Below are 19,228 nucleotides of genomic sequence, written 5' to 3'. Positions count from 1 at the left end.
ATCATGGAGCTGTAGGAACAGTCAAGCTCAGACAAACCTTTAAAATACAATTTGATGGTCCATCTGATAGAACAACTCCAAATATCTGAGGCTGCTTTTCTTCCTGATTTTCTTGCCTATACACGGCCTTTCTGTCTTTCTGCTGTCTCTCCCTCTGAGCAGTGTCAGAGCAGCTCCCCCATTGCCCAGGTGCCTCTTTCTCAGGCTCCTCACTCTTTATGGCTGCTGAGGATGCCCTGGAGGTGTTCCTTTGCACCAGTGTGTTCATTTGTCATCCTTTCTATGTCACAGCCATCCCTCCTGCAGGTGTTGGTGGCTTCCCCTCTGTCACCTGAGCCCAGTGATGTGTGCCAGGACCAGGAGCACAGATGTGGCAGTTTTGGCTGCAGGGCACTGCAGATAACAAGGTACAAACCCTATTGTGATACAGACCCCAAGCCTCTGTGTCTTTTCTGATGTTCTGCGCATCAGCTGGATGAACCTGACACAGGCAGAGACCACCTTCCCTCCCCAGCACACCTCCAGCACAGGCTTTGAAGTCTCTCTAGGTCTGACCAGCTATTATTTGGGCAGCACTTACAAACTGGAGAAGCAGAGCATTGTAGCTAATTAGCCGAGCCAGAAAGGCACAAAGGACGCTTGAAACAGAAGAGAAAGCAAACAAAGCCTTGGCGAGGACTCAAAGGCGAGGCAGGCTGGCTGCAATTCCCGCTCAGCGCAGAGAGGCTCCTCAGGAGGGCTCACAGCGCCATGGGCCAGGGGAGCACCCTTTGGGCAGGGCTCACACCATGTGAGGCGGGGTTTGGAGCCAAAGCCGCCCCTGCTGGCCCCACCCAGGGGCCTGGGTGCATGAATGACCCAAAGCACCTCATCCATCTCAGCAGGGACACTGTCAGCAGGACACAGCACCAAAACCTGTCCGCGGCTTCCAGGTAGGAGCTCCCCTCTTGCAGCCCATCCTGCTTTGCCTCCCCTGCCTTGCTGCTCAGGGGTGTGAGGAGAGGCACCTGGTGCCCTCAAGAAGATGAAGTTTCTGGCTTCTCTGAGCACACACACCACATCAAGACTTTCTACCTGCATGTTAAGGTTCTTCTCTCTCTTTTCCCCGGCTGCTGGGGTTTGAAAATCTTGTTGGATGTGTGCTAAGGTGATAAACTGGTTTTATTTCCTTTCTGCCTCGTATTGCTGTCATGACAAGCAGAGAAAAGTAGGATACCCCCTACCCTGACAGAGCAACCAACATGCTACTGGGGCATGTACATTTGCTTTCTTTACAAATGCCTGCAAAACAGAGAGTGGCAAGGAGCTTCTTGAAATGGTTATGCATCATTGAACTTAACTGGCACTGACCCAGACCCCCAGATGGGAGAAGAGGAGCTTTTTCTAAGCCCTTCCCACATTCTTGTGCAAATAGAAAGGATGAATGATCACCATCCCCTGTGCCAGACAGTTTTCTGGGCCAAATTCACACACAAGGGTAGGAAAGCCAAGGGGAACTGAAACTGGTGAAGCTCTCCTTTCCTTCCGCTGCTCACAGTGACTGCATTTCATATGTTCAAATCCTTCTGGGATTGCTTGGACTGACTTTGTGTAATTATTTTCATCCTTGGATTAAATAGGCCAAATATGTAAGCTGGATCTCAACTTGCTGAGATCTTACTTTACACCATATTTTGTCCCTCTGGCATATATATTACACAGCAGCAGATTGCATTTAAGTAGTTTTTTCAGAATAAAAGTCTGTCTTTGCTTGAGGGTGTAATTTTTCTTGTAATTCTTGCTGTTCTGTCTTGTATGGATACTTCAAAGGATCATGGAAAGGTCCTAAACCAGGCATCTACCCATACTGGCTTTCAGTGCACTCAGTCTGGCTGACACCTCTCCAGACTTGGAGCATGCACAGATTTCTCAGCCTAGAGGTTAGGGGGAAGGTGTGACTTGATGCAAAAACCTGCAACTACACCCTTATTTCTACCAACTGTGCTTGTCCTTCATTGCTTGTGATCACTGATGAGAAGGGCAAACTCATGGATGTGCCTAAACTTGAGGGGAGCCTTGTTTTCAGAATGAGTAGACAATGATGCTTTTTGAAATTAAAGACAAAAGGATCCAAGGGGCTATGGGACCCCCAGGCAGGAGCAGTGCCTTTGAAATCAGCTTTTAATTGCCTTGTGAGATGCCAGTAGGCACAGGAGAAAGAGTGGCCATTCAGTCTGTCATGCTATGGGAGGTCCTGAGTGCCTCCTGTCCAGATGGACAAAGTATTAATGCATTATAAAACATTCAGGGTGTTCCATCTGTCACCAGGTCAGGGTCAGCAGGTACAGCCAAAATTAAAACCAGCATTTTTGATGTGCACCACCTTTCTTTCTGCTGGCAAAGTGCCACCTTAAAAAAAGTTTAAATCTTTAATGAGTGAAAATTACTTGCTCAGCAGTCAGGGATTTCCAGGGAAATAACAATAGTTTTGAAATCAGCAGCTGTGGGTGGTGGTTTGTTCAGTCAGTCCTAACTTTTTCTTTGAACATTTGGGGTCTGAAATGGGAATTGTGGTGTTTGGCCATCACTGGATACACCTTGGCTAAAAATCTTACCACCCAATTACTTCATCTACTATTAGGGGATGCTCAAAATCTTCCTCTGGGCTCTTCCCCATGAACCTGTGTGCTAAAGGATTTGTGAAATGCAGTTGTGGTGAGCAGAAAATGCATGAGGAGCAAATCCTAGCTGTGAGGACTGTTTCCCACTAGACCCATCTCTCCAACACTCCCTTCCTCCCTGTTCCACACATTAAATTCCAGCTTCTTCTCTATTGCTGGCATCTGTCTCTAAGAGCTCTGGAGGTTTCCACCACACTTCTTGTTCAGTCCAGGTGAAGATGTGCTCTCCTTGGCTGAGCCTTGACCAGGTCCACCTTGTACCTGAGCTCAATCCCTCCAGCCTGCCACAGTTCTTGCCTGCTGTCTCCCCTTTCCACCTCCACCATCTGCAGGATTGATCCCAAGCAGAGGCTGATGTGCTGCCATCTCCCCTGCCCCAAGGGATGGGTGTTCCTGGCAAGGACATGTTCTGTCCAGAAACAGTGAAGTTTTTGGGGGCAAACAAGCAGGGCAATTGAGTTAAGAAAACACTGCCATGGTTGGGAAGGAAGGGCTGCCTCAGGCTCCTGTCTGTCTCGTGTTGGCTCTCTCTGAAGCACACACCCGGTGTTCTCTGCATCTTGGCCCTGCACTGTTCTGCTCTGCTGAGTTCCTGGTTGGTTTGTTCTTCATAAAGTGGCTGTTTCTTCATATTAATGGGTGGCCTTGCTGGAAGACTGTAGCTAACATCTGGCAGGGTGACTTTCCTTTTTGCAGCTCCCTGGATGACGACTGTGGGCCTTGAGCTGCAGATTCCCAAACCTGTTCTGGTTCATAGGCATCCCAGGGCTGCTCTGCAGTGCTGCTCTGTTCCAGCTTGCTCCCTACTAAAAAAGCCATAATCTCCTTGAGATTAAAAACGTGTGAACTAAGAAAATAGAAGATTCGTGCTGTACCTGATGTCTTTCCCAAGATGTCCTTAAGGTCTCACCAAGACTTCTCCTCTGTGCAGTTACTGAGAACCAGTTCATCCCTGCTCTCACTCCTTTGCCTCACAACCTTGGGTCCTCCCCTCTCCAGGTTTACTGGAGGGTTAGGTGGGTGCTAAGATAAATCTTCAAAGCTGTTGCTTGCATCTGCACCCTCCCTCCTGCCTCCATATCAGTGCAGGGAGGTTGGTTTGCAGCTTGGTTGAGATTTAGGCATTTCTGAGGCTGTAAATAAAACACTGTGTGCGATATCCAGGTCGTCTGGATTTGCTGAATTTGCACTGGGCTCATGCTGCTGTTTAACAGTGAATTGGCTGCCCTGCCTCATCTCTTCCTGAGTATCATGACTCACACTAGAAAACTCCTCTTGGGTTTCTAATGGCTTTATTATGGGGTATGCACATGCAACATCTTTTTGATGGTCTCAGAGTTTGTGAGATGTGGCCAGATTTTTACAGAGACCACACACAATATGATAATAAAACTGACTAATTGGGCATTTGGGATGTTTCACTCCTTCATTCCTTTACCAGTTTTAAAGTTTCATTTTGTTGATTGGGGACTTCGTGTTGCCTCCAAGGGCTTCTTGTTTTCTGTGGTGCATGTTCAGTTTGGAGATGGTTAATGGGTCCTTCATTTCTCACCAAAGGATCTGTAAAAAAGGAATAAGTTCAAAATCCAGGAGAGGAAATTAATTATTTTCCCAAGAGAAAAAAAATCTATTTTTCTTAGAGTGAGAATTTTATATCTGAATATAAACTGTGTTTCATTGGCTTTTCCCTGTTGAAATTTCAGCAGAACGATGAGAGAAACTTTTCAGCAAGCAGTGAGAGAATAATCAGAACACACAATCTGCAGCATTTCTGTTGTGATTCCTTGGCAAAATGGACTACAAAAATATTCTAATGCAGGGAAAGAATAGTCCTAGGCCACAGCATTATTCTATATATCCAGAATTAGTCTTGGAGCTGAAAATGATGGAAGCAAGGTGAGCAGAAAGGTGTTTCTGAGGGGGGAAAGCTGAACACCCTTCTGCAATGTGCCCAGCCCTTGCAGCTCCTTGTGCAGCTCTGCAGGAAGCAGGGGAGTGCTGTTCATGTTTCTTACTGAAGTCCCCAATGAGAAGGGCTCAGAAAAGAGAGGGAATGAGAAACCCTCTGGACCCAGCATAGCTGCACATGAGAGGGAATACAAACCAAATCAAATCTGGTTTAATTGCTGTTATTTGGGTTTGCATGCTAAGCAAAATCTGCTCTGCTCCCTTATCCCCCTGCTCACAAGGGAAGAACAGAATTCCACCTCCCTCTGCCATCTGTGGGAGCTGAAAAGCACCTGGGCAAGCAGACAGGGTGAAGGCTCACCCATGGTGCACGTGCTGTGCCCGGGCATTTTTCAGAACCAACAGAAAGACAAATGTTGTAAATGAGCTAAATTATGAGATAAATTATTATAATTCTGCAGAACTACAGGCCTAACCCAGTGAGGCTCGTTTTCCACGCAGCATGAATCACTTGCTGGGTATTTGTGCTCACCAGATTCACGTTTTGGTTTCACTCCTCTGGCTCTCCTCACACGGGTGGGTGATGGATTGTTTGTAACACACCTGTGGTATCAGTGATCTGTGACATCCCTTCAGACAGCTCTCAGAGCACCAGAGCCTGTCCTGGGCAGCCACATGGCATTTCCACAATGAAACAGGAGGGGATGGATGCCAGCCTGGCAGCCTCTCGCCTCTGCCACCCAAAATAGCGCTCAGAGCTGAGTCACCAGGGAGCTGGAGCAACAACGGGTGATTCCTTTATTCCTCTAACAGGGACAGCACTCAGCTGTGCTAACAATTACACATGGAAATGGGCTCCAGGCAGTAGTTTATCACTCTGAGCCCTGTCATTGCCCTAAGCAAAAGAAAAAGGCAGCCCGAGGACTGACCCTGTGCTGTTTTCCCTGCAGGACCTGTGCTGTCAAACTCAGCATCCTTCTCATTCATGGTGCTGCTTACAGGATAACTTGCTTCTCTTCTTGTATCCAAAAACCTTCAGTAAGGACTAACAAATCACACTTAAGCAGGTGACGCTTGCAGTTCTGCTTTTCTGTTTCCCTGTCACACCTTCTCCTTTGTCATGTATTTGTTGAATATTTGGAAAAGGAATCGTTTCCTGAAACCAGGATTTAGATTATGCAAATACGTAGAGCCAGTGCTGTTTAACTGAACTACTCTCTACATAGGAAGCCAGCAGCAGCAGCAGAAGGTGGTGAATCATGTGGCTGTGTAGTGGGAAATTGGAAGCCTCCACAGAGCTGCTTGTGAGGTGTCACATGTGTTTGTGTCCTGAGTCACTCGCGTTACTCAGAGTCACGGGCTGGGACCTGGCACATGGGTATGCCCGGGCAAGAGCCCAGGCCAGGCAGGATCCTGCAGCTGCCAGAGGGCCTTGCAGGGAGCTCAGGACCCTGTGGGCAGGAAGGATCACCTGAGTGATACCCTGAGGAAAACTACAGCCTCTGTTTGAGTTCCTTGAGCAAGAACTGAACAGTGGCTAAAAAAGGCATTTTAAAAATTCTTCACTCACTTCTGTCTTAACCATTCATCCACAGGAATACCCATTTCACATAAAGGAACTTCTAAGGACCCTTTTTCCTATTTTTTAAAAATGAAGGTGTTTAAACTAAGCTAACATAATTAAGCTGGCCAAGCATGAGGTAGAAAAGAGAAGAGCTACATCCCCTCTCCCTTCTTTTTTTCCTCTTCTATTTTGTCACTGGTCAATCCAGGTACTTCTTGGGATTCTTTTAATTAATAACATAACTTCTTATTTGAATCAAGACAAAGAAAAAGCTAAACTATCAGTAATTCTTTACTTAGATTTTCAAATCCTTTCATGAACACTGTATAAAAATCTTCAAGATTCAGTTCTACTTCTGCTCCCCAAATACATTCAATGCCTTTTTTAAAAGGAAAAATAAAACTAAAATACTTTCATTATTTATGAGCAAACAAAGACTGAAGACACAAGCACTTGTGTGAGATAACAGATTGTGGAAGAACAGGACTCACTGCTGGCAGTGTTCAGTTTGCTGTGATCTCAGAATAAATGCTCTTCTCTGCTCCTGACCCATTTTGGGCTCTTTCTTCTCAGCCTACATTTACAAGGTTTTCATCAGCAACTGAGAGCACTTCTGCTGCCAAAACTCCACAATATATATAATGTCTCCCTTTAAAAAAAAAAATGTGAGCTATTCTCTCTCTCTTCATTGATTTCTATCTATTGGCAACTGCAGCCAGAACCAATATAGCACTCTGTGCTGTGCAAGACTGAACAGTGACCTTGTTTACCATTAGCATCACTGAAAATTAGGAGGAATTAATTATTACACACTGGGTTTCTCCACCCAGCCAAGTGGCTGGCAGCTGAACCCAAAGGCACCAGTGCAGGGTGGGGAAAGGTCTCTTAGGGCTCCTTCCTCCCCCCAGAAGTGCTGCCTCATAGCTGAGGGCTTCAGCAGAACCCAAAGGAATCCTATCCATACTTATCAAACTGATTTTCTCTGCCAGGAGCATCAATCAATGTTTAAATTCAATTTCTGGATGCGTATTGAGGAGTCTGGCAGTTTCAGTAACATTTTACCTTTCTCTGGCACTGACTGGTGAAAGAGATGACATGATGGATTTCTCACCCCCGTCTGAGGCAGGTTGCTTTTGTTTTCCTCTGCTCTTCAGAGGGAGAAAGTCAGGAATGAAGCATTAAAGGGCTCAACATTGCTGCCATTAAAAGCCACAGGCAATACTATAGCTGACTTCAATGACAGTAAATGAATGAAATAAAAATATACATGTGCCATGACCCTTAAAGCTCAAAGATTTCATTCCAGCTATAGGAACTGCACAGAACAAAGCCAGTGAATCACAAATGCATTGTGGAGGGAGCACTCCTTTCCTTACTCCCTCTTGGCTGCTGTTTCCGTGAGTTTTCCTTTCTGGGACACCAGTGAGCCAGTTCAGCTGAGTAAGCTGAAGTGCAGAAGTCAGATAACTGTGCTGATTATCTGATTTTACTTGCCTTGTACTTCTGGCATTCCCCTTTCCAAGGGAAGGCCTTTTTTGTGATGGGATGTAGGGATTTGAGGTGAATTTTGTGTTGTTGGAAAATCAGTCTTAGCTCTGTGAGGAAGCAGGAGACTTACAAACCCCAGATGGAATTAACCTAATGTATTTCCATCTCTCACTGATGTTGTTTACACAGTGCAAGCCAGTCCAGAGTGGTGAATGGTATATTTAAAACGAGGCCCTCTAACATTTGGATCCACCCCATCACTCAACTTAACAGATACTTGATACCAATCGCGTGACTCACTTCATTAAGAAATAAACCCTGCTGTGTTGCTGACATCCTGCAGCAAACACTGAGCCCCATTGTCATCTGCTGAGTCCTCGCTGTGTCCCAGCCCACGCCCTGAAGATGCACACCGAGTCTCAGCAGCTCTGAGCCTGTTTTTCCACGGCGCTGTGTGCCAGCCACAGGCACACACAGCATCCCCTGTGTGTGTGAAATCCCCTCCCTTCATCCCCAGCCTCCCTCTGCGCCCCTGCAACACAGGGGCAAAACAGGGTGAGCATTCATCACCTGGAGGAAAACTGGTTGTTGTATTAGCGAGACAGGAGCTGGTGCTTGCTTGGTCCCCGTTTGAGGGAGTTTCTCCTGTTTTTCCCACTCACCTGGGCTTCTTGCTGCTTGTCAAAGGCAGCATCTGCCAGCTGGTGCGCACCTGGCAGGGCACAGAAACAGGTGCAGGTAACCCAGTAACAGGTGCTATTCCAGAGGGTTTAGGTTAAAACACTGCTAAAAAAGAAAAATCTGTAAGAAATACAGACGTCTAGAGCCACTGCCAGCAAACAGCTCTTTCCTGACTGGGGCTGTGTGGCACAGCCAGGTGCCCAGGTGAGCATTTACAACCTTCCATCGCCCAGAGCAGGGTTAGGGACTCAGAGCCAGAAAAAAGGGATTATTTCAGTGCAGATCCCAATTACTCCTTCCACAAACGTGCTAATCACTGGTGACCCCCTCTAAATGCCATGGAAACCCCAGGGCACAGAGTGAGATCATCTGCCAGGACTCCTTTATTTTAAGATCTTTGTTTAAGAACTGTTCTAAGGCTTTGGAGAGAAAGACAACAAGGGAGGGTTCACCGAAGCATTTCCTCGGCTGGGATTCCATAAACCACGCGGGCACCCACAGAATGAGGAGTTTATGCCATTCCATACAGGGACTGGTAAAAAGGAAAAGGGAAAAAACCCCAGCCTCTAGAGAAGCATCTGAAATGTGTTTTGCTATAGTAGATGAAAAGTTCTGCTCTTTTTTCTCTGATTTAATAATTATACTTGGCTTTTATTGATGTCTGGTTTTTATACGAGATCTTTTTATATTATTCCATATCGGTGGCAATATCCTTCAGCTTCCAATTTGATAGGGAAAAGTGTCTTGATCAAATATAACAAATGTCATACAGATGCTTAAAAGTACTTCAGAAATATCTAACTCAGTAAGGGATTGAAAACGGAGAGTTTGTGAATGTTGTATCCAGTCCTTTGACGGTCCTTAGGGCGTTTTCTTCCCTGGATTTCGAAACGACAAAATTTACTGACTTTGTAATATCCAGAAGTACCAAAACTGTGGAAATAAAAGTGCTTAAGGCAGCGTAATGACATTGCAGAAAGAGAAACAGTTTGTTTCAAATAGGTTTTTTTCCAGGTGCTTGAGCATAACCACCTAGCACAAACAGGTCATTCACGGCAAATTAACACCTATCTTTCCAGCTTGAAGAGCTGCTTTTGTTTTCCTCCTGTCGGCCATTTGTCACTAATATTCACTTTTCAAGGAGGAGCACAGGTCTGCTTTTAACACATGACAGGTTTTGAAATAGTAAAATAATAAAGGTTCATGCTCAGTCAGCTCTGAATTCCATTTGAGTGGGGAACTGAGAGCAGCAGAGTTGGGAACGAGATGATTGTGGGGAGCATGGAGTAATTATATATACTATATACAATATAGTATATATATTTATATATATTTATGAAACTATTACATATAGTATTATATATAATACTGACTTTTAATTAAAGCCCTCTGCAGCACAGGCTGGAGATGGATGTCCAGCTCAGGCCAGGGGGTGACAAGCCTGCAGGTGGTGGCTTTGTCCCCTCTGAATGATGTGACAGCCACTGGCAGGGCAGGAGGGCAGCGGCTCCAGGGATGCCCTGGGTTTTGTGTGATCTTTGCCAATTCCAGCAGTTTTCCCCCAGGTCTGCAGCCTCGGCTGCGTTGCCCCTTGCTCTGCCTGGCTCCTGCTTTTCTGTTTCGTTCTGTCCAAGCTATTTTGGCTGCAGAAGGTCAAAGCCAGCACTGTCAGGGCCAGTGGAAATGCACTTGGGGGACAAAGAGAGATGGAGCATATGCCTGAGGACAAAATAAATCAGTTTCCTCTTTCTTCTCCTCCTGGTAGTGAAAGGAGTGCTCTTGGAAATGTCTCATTTTGTTTCATTTCTAAATAATGCTTTCTGTGTGGTTGTTGTTGGGGTTTTTTGTTTATGCTGGTTGTAGATCTGCATTTTTAGGCTCCTTTTGTTTTTATTTTTTCCCTATCAGCAACAATATTAACCACCAAGTGAAAAAAACATGTATTTAGGATCCTGGAAGAGAATATTTGAATTTCTGAAAAGGTTCAACCCTTCCCTGGGTTTGTTTGGGCTATTTTGCCATGAATTTGGATTCAGCCAAACTCCAGCCCTGGATACCTGGAGTTGACATTTGTTTACCTTCACAAAGCAGAAACCTCTTTCTATACAAAATATTATCAGTTGCATCTTGGTGTCAGTGCAGGAAGCAGGTAGTGCTGGTAGAACTTGCCACAGGCAGGTAGACACTGGAGCTTCTTTTGAGTAAATTCTCAGATGAAAAGACCAAACTATTTGGAGGACAGACTTCAGTTAAGTTACAAGACACATGAATGACACCCATTCACTTTTTTGGGGGGGAACTCAATCTGAATTGACTAACTTCAGAAAGAGGTCTTTGAGTCCAGCCCTGAGGTTTCTTAAAAGAGGCAGTGATGGAACCTCATTTCCATACCTGGCTCTCTTTCTCTGTGAGGCTGCATGTCCATTTGCAAATGGAAGAGTTTTATGCAAAAAATGTTGAAGCAAATCAATCAAATTAATGTCTTATGTGTTGCAAAAGAGAAGAAATGCAGAGGAAGTTTGTGTGGCTGCCTTAAATACCTTTTCAGTTCAACCTAACTGACTGTGAAATAGATAAATATATGCAAACAAAATGCAGTCATGGGAGACAAAGCATGGGAGATGTCTAAATTGATGATTAATGTTACATTTTTCTTCCTCTGGGCTAGAACTGAGAGTTGGTGGCCAGATGCTTCCCCCCATTCATTCTTCTCATTGCCAGTCTGATGTTCAGTTCCATCCACTCTTCTGCATCTTGAGTTCACATTGATCTTATCTCTCCCTTCCTTTTTCTTTTTCCTGTGGTTCATTCTCTTAGCAGCCTATCTTATCTCTCTCTTTCAGCTGGAGGTCCTCAATTTTTTAACTCCTTTCTGAATTGTGCAGACAAGTTTGCTTTCTCTAGCTGATCTCTGCAACCCAGTCTTATCTACTTATTGAAATTCATGGCTTCATAATTTTACCCCAAATATCTGAAGATTCATAATTGTTAAAAAGGAAAAACAATAGAAATTATCACCCTTGCATCCTCCACATTAAACGACAAGGATTTGTGTTCCAGAGCATGCTTTGCTACAATTTCATGGAACACGCTGCCTCTCTCTCTTTGGGTCAAAGAAAACACGTGAACATCCCCGTTGTTTTTAATCTCATTTCTCAACTACTATTAAAGCAGCACACCCTGATGGATAAATCTAACATGAGTCCATGCACAGGGCAGGGTGTGAGTAGCACTAATAAAATAAAGCTTGTGTCATTCAGCTGTGCGTTTGCAGATTTACCTGTGAGCAGAGTAGAGAAAACAACGTTGAGAAAACAAGAGGGAAGTTGAGAAATGGGGTTAGATACAGGACAGAGAAATATGAGATACAATGGTGCTTCCTGGCAAGGCAGTTGAGCAGAAAGGAATATTTTTTAATATTGCTGCAGCATAACTCAAAGAGCTTTATCTTTTAATATTTAGATGTCTGTCAAGAAGAGTAAACACAAGGGCTGTTTGGAGTGTTCTCACTGAGTAACTCATGCTGGAATCACTTGGTGAATTGGGAATTTATTGATCTGATAGCATTCTTTCAATGGCTCAGTAGACAAACAGTGGATTTGATAAATATTTAAAAATAAACCAAGTGAGCATTATGAATTCCTGTCAGTCAAATGATGTTGAAATAATTTGACAGTCCCAGAACAGCACCACATTGGCTGAAAAGAGGGGAGATTTGGGGTTTGAAGTTGTGTGGGGATAAATCTCTGACACGGCAGTTGTCTTCAGTGGAGTCACAGCTGCAGGGAGTGCTCAGACATCCAGACTTACACCTTCAGTTCCGAGATGAAACTGGAAAAAAGCCACTGACAGTGAACGTAGATTTCCCAATACCATGAAAACCAACAGAGTCATTTCTTCCAGGTTTATGGAAAAACAGTTGGCTTCTCTCAGCTTAGCCAGGGGTTTGTCTCATGTGGGCTTTAAAAATTCTTAAGAGATCGAAACAACGCCCATCCATATATTCAGCAAGGACAGCTGAAATGCAGCACGGGCTGGGGATGGAGCACACTGCAGCTGCTGCTGCCACCCCACAGCCTGTCCCTTTGTCCCTGCTGGAGCGCTGCTGCTGGCACCACCCGCCCTGGAGCTGGGAGTCACATTGCTGCATCTCCCCTCATCAATCCGCGATGTAGGCTGGGCTTCTTGTTTGCGTGTCTGTTTCTAAAAATGTGTCTTGTTTGTTCGTCAGGATGTTGTAGAAAAGGCTGGACCTTGGTATGGTCCTAAAGACAGTGCACAGAAATAGGGATGGCAGCAGAGCCTGAGCCAGCTCTTAGCAAGGTCTTGTTCCCATTCTCAGCCGCCTCAGTTCTCTCTGCTGCTGTTGACTGCACCTCAGGAGGCCCTTATTGCTTCTGGCACCTCCATCCTGGAGGTAGTTCCAGGACATCTTGCTTGGAACACAGAACCATGGAATGGTTTGGGTTGGAAGGGACCTTAAAGTCCATCCAGTTCCAAGCCCCCACCATGGGCAGGGACACCTTCCACTAGATCAGGTTGCTCCAAACCCCACCCAGCCTGGCCTTCAACACTTTGGGATGCCACCTTCTCACTTCCCCTGTGCTAACACTGTCCCATTGCCTCATCTTCCTCCTTCCCAGCTTTACCACCCTGCCGTTTTTAAAACCTCTGCTTTTAACTCTTTATGTGGGTGCCACACTCACAAAATGACAGAGGTTGTGTATGAACTGCATACTGCTTCACAACATATTTATATTAATTATATATGATTATAGATATAGTATACAATCACACAGTATATGTGATTATATATTATTTATTTTGTATATACAATAGAATCCCATAATAGACACAATTTCTGAAGTGTTATTCAGTTCATGTGCTGAAAAACTGTGTATATTAATTAGATAAAATTGCATATAGTATTTCTAAATTAAGTTATGTCTGTGATCTGTAATTAATATATAATGTATAATTAGATGTAATAATATACTTTAATTGCACAAGTTAAATAATTGGCTTTACTATAAATACTGTAGATGTGTGACCCTGTTTTCATAAAATGCCTGTTCAGCACCCACATAGGATGGCATCAGAGATACACACTCAGTTCTCCCTCTCAGATTTTCAAATACCCTCTGTGGAAACCAAGTGAGCCCATTCCAAACTTGGGCCCAGAAACCCAAGATCTGCAGAATTTCAGGTGTCAAAACCTATCCAGAGCCAACAGCATAAAACCCCCCAGCACAGCATCTGCCTGGACACGAAACCAGGCTGCTCTGTAAGCACAGGGGTTCTCCTTCTCCTTTGGCTGGAGTGTTTTTCACCTGCTCTGGGGTGTTGGCAAAGCAGCCCGAGCAATTGCAGGGCACTCCCAGGGCTACTTACGTGTTGTTTGTATTTTACACCCTCTCTCACCTCACCCCTATTTGACAGAATGCAAACCAGCAGCCAGATGCTTCTGTGAAACACGGAAACCAGGGCTGAAATCTCTCGCTGTGACTTCTTAAAGCTCCAGGGAGGAGGAGTCAAAGGATCAGTGGAATTCCTGGGAGAGGGAGGAATCAGCTGTATTGCAAATTTCTTTCCTTTACATGGGATGTGTCATGGTTTGACGCTGGCGTATCTGTCTTCAGTAGCTACACCAGGTGCCAATATTCAAATATGAGTACCGATTAATTTGACCACAGCATCCCAAAAAACTCACTTCTTTTTCAAAGCAAGACACTGTGAAATAGAAGCAGGTGAGAGGAGGGGCTGGGGATTATAACAAACCTGGGTTTGCTGATTTTAAGCAGCTTCCCTCAAGTGTAGAGTATCAGCATACGTTGAACGCAGCACTAAGCACTGGCACTGCCACCTTGCCAGCCACCATAGTGCTTCTTCCCTTGGTCTAAGCACTGTCAGCTCAGCATTCTGGGGGCTTTCGGAAAGAACCAAACAGCTGATAAAAGTGACAAGAAAAAAAGAACTTAGAGAGGGCACTGGGAGAGCCTCGAAGCCCCTTTGAGCCGCGCTGTTGTGACAGGCTGCATCATGCGTGTGTGCACGCCTGCACGAGAATTTACTAATACGCACAACGCTAATTACCCAGCTATGTCCCGGAGCAAGGCTGGGAATGAATTTCAGGAAAAGAGATGTTTGTTTTGCGCGGGCGCCCACATCCCATATACTCCCAGCGCCGCGGAAATCGCCCCGCATCTCCGCCCTGCGAGCAGCAGAGCCGGGAGCGGACCCGGAGCTCACGGAGCCCCCTGTGCCCGCATCCCTCAGCGCCCCCCGACATGGAAAGCCTGTCCAGCACCCAGCCCAGGCTCTGTGCCCTGCTCCCGCCCCGGCTGAAGGCGTACAGCTGTTGCCCGAGCAGAGAAAGGGATTGGGTTTCACAGGCTGTGTAATCCGCGACAGCGCGCTCCCTGCCCTGGGGAGAGCGGCGAGCCTCGCCCCGGCTCAGCCATCCCCTTTCTGCCCGTGAGCAACGCCCCGGTCGACATAGAAGGAAAATTGTTTGCTGAATTTCTGCACAGCCCTCCTTCCAATCGCTGGAGAGAGAGGGGGAGTGAGAAAGAGAGAGAGTTTAAGGCAGGCTCTGCACTGGTGTTCTGGGCTATTTCAACTTCAGGGCAACTTTAGAGAACTTCAGTTATTTTTGGTAAGTTTTTTTCTTTCAACCCAAACGTCTCTCTCTCTCTCTTTCTTTCTTTCTATGAAATCTCTCGTGCAGATTGCAAAAGTTTGCAGTAGATGATGGGTGTTTAAAAATGCAGAGAGATGTGGGTGTGAGCATTTCGTGTCCTTTGGTACAGAAACCGGACTTTACAGTTGTAAAGACACAGTGTTCCCAGCTGCTGTACTTGATAAGTGAAACCTGAAAATGTTGTGTGTTAAATGACACTGCTGGGGAAAAGTATGCCCAGAGCTTCCACCAAGGTGCATCTCACCTGGTGTAAACCTTTGCCCCTTTGCTGTGTATGGGAAGAGGTGAGATCAGGGATGAACACAGGGATGTGTTCACCCTGTTAAAAAGTTTCTGATCCACGTTTTCACACAGGGGGTTTCCAGCCTCTAAGCCTCCCAAAGCTTTCAGAGGGATGTTGGTTCTTAGTGTATACACACCCCTCCATTCAGTAATCTCGATTCCAGATCGTGCATGTTGTTTTTCTTACTTCCTCTGTCTGTGTACTTAACCCATCGGGACGATCTCAGAGATAGTGAAACTCTTTTGTAGTGCAAAGAGCCAATCCCAATAGTTGCAATGAATTTCAGGGTGCAAAGAGCCATGTTCTTACAGTGAGCTTGATTTCTGATGAATATGAGTTTTCTGTTATTTGTTCTTATCCTAAATAAGAGTTTGGATTTCATAGTATCTCTGCTCCTATAAGAGGAATACTATTTCTACTATATCGCAATAGATACTATTTGCACTACATAAATATACTGACTTGGCATTAGAATCTCTGAATGTTCGTGGAATTTGAGATTAAGATTAACCTTGAAGCATTCAAAAAGCAGATCCTTGTCAGTAGAAGTTGGGTACTGGAAGTGCTCACTGCAAGGCTGCTGAGGCTAGTTCATAAAGTGCTGGGAAATACACAGGGAAAAATGATTCTGTCCACCTGTCTAGGTTCATCCATGTACCCTGATACCTTTCTGCACATGTGAATACAGATGCTCAGAAGTAGAACTTGTATCTGTAACCACCTGTAGAGAAAATGAAAAGTCCGTTCTCTCAAAACTTTAATGAAAAGAGAGAAAGCATTACTCATATGAGACAAAAGACCAAAAGTCATTGCCAAAACAAAACAAAAGCATTATTCTTTATAATTTATGACACAAAGAGCACAGAAGTTTGGAAGATGACTTGTAAGAGACACTGTATGATCACCTGTTGCATGTATGAGGGAAAAGGTCTAAGTGTTGCCTCGCTCTTGCTTTTACTATAATAAAAATGACAAATTTTGCAGATCTAAGCAAATCAGAAGTAAACCAGCTTACAACAGCCAATTTACTTCCAAAATCTATCCTAACATAGGTCAAAAATCCAGCATTAAAAAAATGTCAGATGTCTAACGGCACAGGAAAACCTCTAACATCTCAGGATTTATTGGGTTTTATCAGCCATGTTTAAAAATGATAAGCGTGACTGGAACTTTTAATTGCAGAAAGTGTATAACAATGGAGTTAACAATAACTCTTCAGCAATAAACTGAAAACTATAAATCTGCTCCAGGCGCTCCGCGGTGCTGACACGCTCCGCGATGGCCGCAGCTTTTCTGTGCAAGCATGTAGATTTGTTAGCTAAAACTGCATTTTACTATCTTTGGTGTGGCACTCTCGTAAAGTAAACTCTACTATTAGATTATGAGGCTTGTGTAAATCTCTGACTGAAGTCAGTTTGACTCTAGTCAGTGCTCGTAAGCAATGCATTGGGGATGGCTGCCTTCCAAGCTGCTCTGCAGCGGGTGTTAATGGCTTTGCAGTCGGACGGGGCAGCGGGAACTTCTGGCAGTGGCTGGCCAGGGGTTTGGAGATGGCACGTAGTCCCTGCTTTTAATTGTCTTGGACTCTCCGTCTGTGTTCACAAAACTATGAGGTCAACGTGCCTCTATTTGCTTTTGGCTGTACTTGAAGCTCATCATTGAAACAAAATCCAGCAGTCTGTAACGCGTGGTTATTGGGAATAGCTGCAATCTGAGTTAACCTCCTGTTGACTTCAGGGGTGCAGTGCCCTGTGCTTGGACACACCTTTCTGCAGGAAGCCACACCATGAACTTCACAGGTGTTTCACTTAATGTTGTCACTGTGAGTGGAGGGACAATGTAAACCCCATCGGGGTCTGACTGAGATGTCACGAAGCCACAGGAATGTGGATTTGAAGGTTTGAATCTCCAGATATACTCAGAGATTTGGGTTGTTTTTATTCCTCAAGTTTTCTGCTTGGGCAAAGAAATAATTTCATCCTGTAAAACACTGAGGGATTAGAACAAGATTTTTTCCAGGATTCCTCACATTCAGAGACCTAAATAATTAGAATACAAGGCAGTGTATTTGAAAGGTGTGAAAGCTTTTAATCTGAGTAAATATTTGAGTAAATAGAGTCAATCTAATTTTTTACATCTAGCTGTTTTTGCGTTCCATAATGTTGCTTACATTTGGAAACAGGAAAATATGCCCTGAAAAAACCCAGCGTTTCCTTCTCTGGAGAAACATCTCACTGTGTTTGTGGGCTCTGTATTGCAGGTACAATGCTAGCTGCAATCTGGTTCCCATGAACCAGTAAGGCTGAGAAAAGCCTCACCCTTAACCTTGTTTGGAGTGAGGAGGGGACCTGGCCCTCTGCGCCAGCACAGGCAGACCCAGCAAGGCCAAGCACTTGCTCTCAGGCAGATTGCCACGTCCCTGACCCCCAGTGCACCAACAAACTGTTTTCCTGACAACACCAGCTAACAACTGCTGCCTTCTCTGCTTCCCTTAGGTGTAACATCCCAGCAGGCTTTTCCCCCCACAGCCAAGTGGCAGAGCAGGGCTGAGTGATGAAGGAGACTCAGCTCCCGGTGGAGCTAAGATTAAACCCAACCAAAACTAGTTTGCCATCTCTCCACATGCTGGAGGAATCCCTCCTTGTGTCAGGGAGGGTCTTTTGGGTGACCCACAGCTGTGCCTAGCCCCAGTGTGGGAGGGTTATGCCTGCTCCAAGGAAAATTTGCTAAATTCATGTGTTTGCTCGTTTCGCTCCGGATTTCAGAGTCAAGGCTGGAATTCATTATTTTGTATTGGAAAACAAAACCTCAGGCTAGCAGAGGACTGTGCTAAATACTTCCTACCAACATGTTTACTTCCTGAAAGGGGACTATAGGTAGCCAAATATCTGAAAGTAACCACTGACTTATTGTAGAGTAAGTCTGCAGTTTTCTGTCAGAGAAGGGGATGACCAAATGTGTAGTCCAGAAATGAAAATAGTGAGTCCAGAGTGAAACAAGTCAGAATATGCTACGGGTGCTATGGCATGTAAGTAATAAATATGCCAGGATAATTGACAGAGGACCCATCAGTAAGGGACAGCAGCTCTGCAAGGGAGAGAGTCCCAGGCCATGGTAACTGCCCAAATCCCAGTAAAATTCCATGGAGCAGGAATGCAAGTGCCTGAAGAAGAGCAGGCACCAAGTCTTCTTCATCTGCCTAATAAAGATAGCAGTGTCTTCAGGGGACAGAATTATCTGTTTTTCAGAAACACAAACAAGGAGATAAGGTTTATATGATTTCCAAGCTTGCTGATAAATACTCGAGGCTCCAAAGCCACAGGAGCTGCTCTTCACTGCTGGGCAAATGTTGTTTCTTCTCTGTAGTTAAGAGAACAAACACTACTTGATTTTGATAGCAGTGCTCTGTACCTGACTTTCATAGAGTCAGAGGAGCAGCCCTCTGATTTTAAATACCTTTTACCTGCCCACTGACCTCCCAGGTCTCTCCCCTTGAGCAGTGGTGTGTTTGCAGCCCCAGCCAGCCAGCACTGAAAAGCAAAGGTTTCAAGCTGCACACACTTGTTCCCATTTCCACAAATCCTAGCTAAACAGTCTAATAAACTGTTACAGATATAAAATATTCCACCTTGAAGTGCATCCTGAAAGTTCCCATATTTTATTAGTGCAGGCATCCCCACTTTTCCCAGGATTCCCATACTCCATACCAGCCATAGGAAGCAAATGTCATCAGGTTTCCACAGGTCCTCTCTTCATTTACTTGCTGTGTGATTTACTCCAGTTCCTGGACCTTTGACTGTCAGCCAGGCACAGTGCTCTGCTTTTCCCTCAAGTAAACACATGCAGGAACTTTTCTTTCCTTTTCCTCACATCACTCTTTTTTTAATCCAAAGAATTTGTCTCAGCACTGCTACTTGGAGGAGTGAATTCCAAAATGGGAATTT

At 45.0% G+C, this 19,228-nt stretch overlaps 1 protein-coding gene across 1 annotated transcript in view; it reads left to right on the top strand.

Annotated features, from left to right (window-relative positions):
* The first annotated feature begins 14,706 nt into the window (after positions 1-14,706).
* AHNAK2 (AHNAK nucleoprotein 2) overlaps positions 14,707-19,228 on the top strand; it is a 57,850-nt gene continuing 53,328 nt past the window's right edge. The window contains exon 1 of the mRNA XM_058806613.1: positions 14,707-14,956. The gene's annotated coding sequence lies outside the window, so the exon portion shown is untranslated. The remainder of the gene's footprint in view (positions 14,957-19,228) is intronic.

Source organism: Ammospiza caudacuta, chromosome 6, assembly GCF_027887145.1.
Source record: "Ammospiza caudacuta isolate bAmmCau1 chromosome 6, bAmmCau1.pri, whole genome shotgun sequence".
NCBI classification, from domain to species: Eukaryota; Metazoa; Chordata; class Aves; order Passeriformes; family Passerellidae; genus Ammospiza; species Ammospiza caudacuta.
This window is presented reverse-complemented; position numbering and strand designations above follow the sequence as displayed.